This window comes from Eumetopias jubatus, unplaced genomic scaffold (assembly GCF_037043125.1).
Source record: "Eumetopias jubatus isolate StellerSeaLion01/CBP00866 unplaced genomic scaffold, mEumJub1_p1.0 scaffold_12, whole genome shotgun sequence".
NCBI lineage: Eukaryota > Metazoa > Chordata > Mammalia > Carnivora > Otariidae > Eumetopias > Eumetopias jubatus.
The window spans coordinates 67,128,358-67,136,592 of record NW_028274818.1 but is presented as its reverse complement, the minus strand read 5'-3'; positions in this window follow the sequence as shown (position 1 = coordinate 67,136,592).

Sequence of the window (8,235 nt, the reverse complement as noted above, 5' to 3'; positions counted from 1 at the left end):
ACTGCCCCCACCAGATAGAAGAGGGGTGACCAGATGGTCAACAGGGGCCGGGGATGGGGGGCGGTCACAAGAGAGCCCAGGGCAAGCTGGCTGAGGCCAAAGCCTCACACTGAGGCGCCCGCACACACCCTGCGTCTTTGTTCCAGTGGGTGTGACCCGTGGCAACAGTCCAGAGCCGGGGGGCAGGGGGGGGTGGCTGCGCACACCGGGGTCCTCAGCAGGCATCAGAGAAGTTCGGGATCAGGACAAGGATTCCGATGCTCGCCCCATAACGCTGGATTTAAAGTGGCCTCTCCACCCCACCCCGCCCCCTGTCAGCAGCATTGGTCCGAGGCGCCCTGTGTGCACAGCCAGGTGGGAATCCTTGGGAAGGGAACTGGGCAACCAAAGACGTGGACTCAGCCATGGCCGTGGCTGTCTCACGTGGCTGCACGACGGGAGCCAGCAGGGGAGGCGGTCACCCGAGGCCGGGGCTGGCTCCACACCAGGCCCAGAGAGCTTCCAAAGCAGGGGACGGAGCCTGGAGGTGCGCAGCTGGCCCCACCCTGCAGCCGCTCCTCCGGGGTCACTGCGGGACTGGAAGGGAGCCCAGGGCCAGGTGCTGGGCGGGGAGCCATTCGGGTTTAGAGGAAAAACAACCACAGGCCGGATTTCAAGGCTGGGAGTCTCTCCACCCCCTCCTTCCAGTCCTTTCTAAAGAGCTGTCTGTGGACTGGGAGCGCCCCAAAGGGCAGGGCTCTGCAGGAACCTCGAAGGCCCCAGGTCACCTCCAGCAGCGTGTGCGGCTTCCCTGGGCGGGGACGAGACAGGACTCCGCAGGCGACCCCCGGCCCAGCGAGGACCAAGCCTGGGTGATTCAGACACGGAGGATGGAATACCTGCAGGACCCACACTGGAAACTCAACCAAGAAGAACAAAAAGAACAAACAAGATCAATTCCCCCTCCCACACACACCCTCCACTGGAGCCAGAATTTTCTTAAGCCGAAGCTACTGATGTTCAGAAGTACTTGCATCCTGTGCAGGGACCCCACCCTCGGCAGGAGCCCCTGGAGCCACGGGAGTGAGGGCCTGCCCACTCACACTGGGACCCCTCCGAAGTGTCAGCTTCCAAGTTACCTCTCCCAGGGTGGGTTCGCTTCCAAACTCCGAGTGGGTTAGTGATGTGGGAAACAAAGGCAGAAAAAAACTTAGATTGCCTTACTGCCTACAGCCCACTGACGAGTCCTTGCAACAGGCAGGGTGATCTTCCTCTGGGAGCTCAGCTGCCTCGATGTTAATACTTGGCTAAGGGCAAAGGGCAATCTTAGTCTGACCCCCAGGATCCTGTAAGTCTCTACTTTAACACAGAAAAATTCATTTGGAGACTTCCTTTATCTCTGCCCCACAAGGTACATGTTGGCAATCATCCCCAAGCATGTGACCCACCGACATACACCTGAAGGGTCTCATGACTCAGGTTTTACTAAACAATAATAAATGACCTTTTCCTGACAACAGCCCCACAAGGTTCTGGAAACCTTGCTTCCAAATTCCTTAGCGACTTACGCTCTCCCTAACCCCCTCCCAGCTTGAAAGTATAGAATGGGCCACTCCTCATGCCCCCGGTGCAGCATTTTTTGCCCACGGGTCCTGTCCCCGAGCTTTAATAAAACCACCTATTTGCATCGAAGACATCTCAAGAATTCTTTCTTGGCCGTCGGCTTCGAACCCTGACATCTCTCCTGCACCGTCAGGAGTCAGGCTGTTTAGAGCCTAGAAGTCACACACCTCCCAGATGCTGCTCTCTCCACAAGCATCCAGGTCCATTGGCATCTGCAGTCACACTGACCCAGGGGTCCTCGGGCTGCAGCCGACTCCAGTCCAGGCATCAGACCTCCCGTGGGCGGAGCCCCTCACGCCAGAAAGCCGCCCGAGCTAATAAAGGGAGGGGCGTTTTAGACATCGTGCCCCCAAGCTGGTTCCCTCTAACTGCACATCCAGCTCCCACCAAGATGAAAATTTACATTATTTTGCATTTTAAACAATTTATTAGTCTTCCAAAGAGTACTGATTGAAGAGCAGCAATTAACAACGAAGTAATCAGTTGCAAATTGCCAATAATTGCTGTCATTTCAAGGGTGCGTTTTTTCCCCTCCTCTTCATTTTCTTCTCTCTGTTCTGTCTCTGGTTTTTTAAGTAAGCCCTGTGCCTAAAGTGGGCTTGAGCTCAGGACCCCGACACCAAGAATCTCATGCTTCACCGACGGAGCCGCCCGGGAGCCCCTCGGTATCCCCAGTTTGGAACCCAGCCTTCGCCTGCCTCCTATTTATACAGCTCTGAATCTCACACCCCGCTCAGCAGGGCATACAGCAAGTGCTCACTAATGACAGGTTGCCCGGTAAATACGCTCTGATGTCGTGGATAAGGGCTGACCCTGGGCTCGGGAAGCCAGAGTTCAGATACTGGCCATGGCTTCTTGACTCTGTGACCGCAGGAAAGTTACTTAAACTCTCTGGACTTCCGTTTCTTCCACTGTCCCTCATAAGGTTGCCTGAGTATTAAACTAAAGTGCCCAGCACGTAGTCAATATTTAATCAATGTTAGCTATTTTCATCACTAATCTTTTTTTTTTAAAGATCTTCTTTATTTATTCAAGAGAGAGAGCTCACAAGTATGGGGTGGGGGAGGAGCACAGAGGGAAACGGAGAGGCAGACTCCCCGCCGAGTGGGGAGCCCAGCGCAGGACTCGATCCCAGGACCTCGGGATCATGATCTGAGCCGAAGGCAGACTCCTAACCGACTGAGCCCCCCAGGCGCCCCCATCACTGGTCTTAAGTGTGTTCTACACTTTGAATCAGGAGGGAACATGGCCCATGCGTGGAGGGCCAGACTTCAAGGGCAGCCCAGAACACTGGCCCCAAACATCGTTCGTTTATCTCTTCTGAGATCTCGGGGCCCTTTAAAATCTCAACTTATCCATTTTCACAGGAGTTCCTGGACCTAGGATGGAATCCGATATGATCTCCCTGGGAGGGCTCGTGACCTGCTCAAGGTTGCCTGCCAGGGTCACTCCCAGGCTGGAAATAGAAGTTGGCTCCATGGTCACCTCTTTGTCTCCGCAGCTTCCTCTCCGCGTGCTTTCCGCAGACACGGAGCGCCCCGCAGGGATGCAGCGAGTGCAGGGGTCAGTGGAGCAGCCTCGGCGTTTAGCACAAACTTGACGGCGCTTTGTCCCCTCGGCCCCCCACGCGCAGGCTCGTGTCTCCGCAGCCTCCTGGCCATCTCCGAGCACTCAAAATAGTACTCCCTGACCCGCATTCACCAGGCTGCTGGAGGGAGAGGCAACGGGTGGCAAGGCCGGAGCCGCTCGTCGCCCCCGCTACACTCACGCCAGCTCCTGGGGAGGAACCCACAGTTCCCTTGCTGCTTCCGTAAGCAGGAAAAGTCCTCTGCCGCCAGCCCCTTGTTCAAGCAGGCATCCAGGGACCGAGCCGGCCACCGCCTGGCCTCCGCCCTGCGTGATTGCAAAAGCTCCCACCAGGAGAAAACCACATAACGAATTGCTGAGAAAACTCATCCTGTGTGTGTGTGTGTGTGTGTGTGTGTGTGTGTGTGTGTGTGTCCAGACCCCTCTCTGCTCTGCGTTTCTGCTTACAGAGCTCCTCGCTTTTACAATGATCACAGCTAATCATTTATGGAACAGCACATGGCATCCAGCCTCAGGGCCAGCCGGGCTGCTGGCGGGGGTTGCTGCCTAAGGCACTCGGACAGAATGGGCAAGGAAGGAATAAGGTGACCAGGAAGGGACAGCGACTTACGCTGGGGTCCCCTCCTCACCGAGGAGCGGTCCCAGCCAAGGCGGTGGCAGGAGACAATGGGAGAGCCCAGACCGCTGACTCCTCTTGGGTAGAGATGCAGAAGCAGGTGGGAAGCAGATCAGGGAAGACAAAAGGATCAACAGTGAATTCCTGAGCAGTCAGGCGACTCCTGTTGTCACAACACAGGTCTGGAGCCAAGCGTCTGATAACCCAGCCGTCGTCCTCCTCCTTGGGGGTGAGAGGCACGGGAGGTGAGATCGGAGGGCGGCCGTTTAGCCAGGCCTGAGGCCTGAGTCCGGGGCCAGCTCCTGAGCATCTGCGCATTGTCTCGGCGCCATGGGTCAGCCGCTGCCTCCGTAGAAACTTCTGGTCCACAGTTTCTGCTTGCAGGGCTTATGTCTGCTCTTCATTGCTCTTCATGCAGAGAACACCACGCTCCATGTTCCTCTGGTCTCTGCCCTCTACTAGTTCGCAAAATGTGGCAGGACACATAAGACAAGTACACGGTGCTGCTTCTGGGAGGGAATGTGCTGGAACTCTCCTCTCAACGTCTGCCTGCCTCCGGGCGCCAGTTTGCCTCTGTCAGTAGGGCGTGACTCGATCTCGAGGCCGTGAGTTCAAGCCCCACATTGGGCATTGAGCCTACTTACAAAATGAACAGACAAGAAATCAAAGTGTGCCTGCCTAGTGTTCCAAAATCTCATTTTTACCACTGGTAGTTAATATTCATATCAAATAATAAGAGCTATTTACTTGCATTTTATATGTATTTTTTTTAAGATTTCTTTATTTTAGGGGCACCTGGGTGGCTCAGTTGGTTGAGCGACTGCCTTCTGCTTGGGTCATGATCCCGGAGTCCCGGGATTGAGTCTCACATTGGGCTCCCTGCTCGGCGGGGAGCCTGCTTCTCCCTCTGGCCCTACCCCTCTTGTGCTCTCTCTCTCTCTCTCTCAAATAAATAAATAAAATAAAATCTTTAAAAAAAAGATTTATTTATTTTAGGGACGCCTGGGTGGCTCAGTCAGTTGAGCATCTGTCTTCAGCTCAGGTCATGATCGAGCCCCGCGTCGGGCTCCCTGCTCCGCGGGAGGCCTGCTTCTCCCTCTCCCACTCCCCCTGCTTGTGTTCCCTCTCTCGCTGTGTCTCTCTCTGAGAAAGAAAGAAGAAAGAAAGAAAGAAAAGAAAGAAAAGAAAGAAAGAAAGACAGAAAAGAAAGAAAGAAAGAAAGAAAGAAAAGAAAAGAAAAAAAGAAAGAGAGAAAAGAGAAAGAAATGAAGGAAGAAGAAAGAAAGAAAAAGAAAGAAAGAAAGAAAGAAAGAAAGAAAGAAAGAAAGAAAGAAAGAAAGAAAGAAAGAAAGAAAGAAAGAAAGAAAGAAAGAAAGAAATGAAGAAGAAAGAAAGAAAAGAAAAAGAAAGAAAAGAAAGAAAAAGAAGGAAGGAAGGAAGGAAAGAAACTTTCTTTGCGCATCCGTTCAGGTTTCATCATCGGATCGCAGCCCGTCAGTCCCATCTTCAGGCTCCACTCCTGATTCTAGTTCTGCTCTTTCCTACCCATCTGCAGCGACTTGCTCCCCTGAAGTCTTGAACTATCAATTTGTAAAAAACACGATATCCGTGAAGCACAATGCAACTAGGTATGCCTGATAATTAACACCCGGTACCTACTACTCAGATTCAAATGTCACTCTTTCCACGTATTTGTTTCCGATTCTTTTTCCATCAAGAAAGAACAAACATTACAGATAAGACTGAGGTCATTCCCATTTCCTTCTCTCCTTCCCTGGAGATGAGCTCTATCGTCCTATTGCTCTGTGGCCCTTCTAATTATTTTTTGTACTCTTATGACATATAGAGAGAGAGAGATCCAAACATATTATGTAGGGATTTTAAATTGTTTAAATACATGGTATAATAACATACATACCCCTTTGCAATTTTCTTTGATTTCATTCAATATTCATCTTCTGTTTTGGAAATTCATCCATAATTATACATACATAATATATTAATATGTATTGTATTTATTTTAACTTCTATGTAGTATGTCCTTATATGAATATGTCATTAATTATTTCTCCATTTTGGGGGGTTTCAGCTATTATAAACAATGCAGTAATAGACATCTACTGTGTGATCCAAATCTATGGTGTGCACCAGCGCAAGGCTTTTTTATTTATTTTTAGTAATTTCCACACCCAACGTGGGGCTCAAACTCACAACCCCAAGACCAAGAGCTGCACACTCTTACAACTGAGCCAGCCAGGCGCCCCTGCCCAAGACTTTTTGAGGGATGTACGCTCAGAAGTAGACTCCTGGGTTGTAGGAGATACATGCTTCTAACAGATATTGCCAAGTTGCTTTCTGAGAGTATGTTTTAAACTCTACATCTCCCCCAATACTTGATATTCCCAGACTTTCAAATGCTTGCCAATATTATGGGCATAACTGTTTTATTCTCTACTTTGCATTTTCCTGATCACCTGGGAGGGTGGACATTGGCCATTCAAATTTCTCCTTCTGGGAATGAAATTGGCTTATCTATTTATTTTAAATTTTTATTTGTTTACTTTTTTTGAGAGAGATATATATAGAGAGAGAGGTGGAGGGAGGCACAGAGGGAGAGAGAGAATGTTAACCAGGCTCCACGCTCAATACGGAGCCCCAGGCGGGGCTTGATCTCACGACCCTGAGACCAGGACCCGAACCAGAATCTAGAGTCAGATGCTTAACCAACTGAGCCACCCAGGGGCCCCTGAAATTGCTTTTTTTAATCTATACCTTTTTTTCCTGTGTGGTTAGTAGAGTTTTTGTTTTTGTTTTTGTTTTCTTTTTTAACTGATTTGTGGGAGCTATTTATACATTTCGGGTAGAAATTCCTTGTCAGTTACATGTGTTCTAAATATCTTCTCCCATCTGTGCCTTGTCTTTTAACACTGCTCACAGTGTCTTTAATTTTTCGTCTAATTATGAAAATGTTCGATCAACCACACAAGTGGAGAAAACAGTAAAATGAAACCATATCACACATTACCCAGACTCACATGTTAAAAGGTTTTGTCTCATGTGCTTTACCTCTTTTTTCTTTCTTATGTTTCTACTAACATAGTTTACCTATTTTTTTATTTTTTTAAATTTATTTATTTGTCAGAGAAAGAGAGAGAGAGAGCACACAAGCAGGGGGAGCAGCACACCCCCTGCAGAGCAAGGAGCCCGATGCAGGACTCGATCCCAGGACCCTGGGATTATGACCTGAGCCGAAGGCAGATGCTTAACCGACTGAGCCACCCAGGCGTCCCTACCTATTATTTTTTTAAAGATTTTATTTTTAAGTCATCTCTACCCCCAACGTGGGGCTCGAACTCAGGACCCCGCGATCAGGAGTCGCCCGCGCCTCCGACTGGGCTGGCCGGGCACCCACTGCTAACCGCAGACTGTAGGTCATGTCCCTCCCACATGCCTCAGTAACACTGGTAGACCGGTGGACGCTTCGTAGTTACCACACCGCAATGACACCTATCAAAATTCACACTTACTCCTCATATCACCTACTACGTAGTGACCGTGGATACATGGAGATTTTTCACTGGGCTTTAATTTTTCTGCTGCCAGACACAGATGTCCCACTGCCTGGCCTGGGATGACGAGAGCTGTCCTGGGTGAGGACGACCTGGGGTGATTCCACCTCCGACCCAACAGGTGCTCTTTTCCAGAACCAGCAGCCTTTCTACACCTGGAGGGACACACGAGCCACCCGCGGCCACTTGAGCCGCTATTCTTCTGACACTTCTGTTAGAAAGTAGCCATGGGGGGCGCCTGGGGGGCTCAGTCGTTAAGCGTCTGCCTTCGGCTCAGGTCGTGATCCCGGCGTCCTGGGATCGAGCCCCGCATCAGGCTCCCTGCTCCGCGGGAAGCCTGCTTCTCCCTCCTCCACTCCCCCTGCTGGTGTTCCCTCTCTCGCTGTGTCTCTCTCTGTCAAATAAATAAATTTTTTTAAAAGTCTCTTAAAAAAAAAAGAAACATGTTTACTGGAGGGGACAAAGGCTTGACTGCGAATACTACGAGAGGGCTTCTCAAATGTGGTTGTGTGTGATTCCCTTGACTGGGAGCAAGTCTGTGGCATTCTCCCTATCCTGCTTAACACGGGAAAAGACCCCAAATCACTGGAGCAGCTTTGGATAAGACACCAGTGAGGTAATGTCTGGTTTTTGTTAAATATCCCAAATAGATTACTCACTCTTGCTAGATAAAAGGTAAAGACACTATCGTGTTCTAAACACAAATCCTGCGGAAAACAACCCTCCCCTTCCACCGCCCCGTCCTGCATCGGGGAGCCTCAGGGCTGTCCCAAGACCACAGGTGAACCCTCCTGACAGCAAAACCAGTCTGCTCTGGGACCTTTGCCAGCTCCTTTTCCCTGGGACCCAGGCCACCAAGAA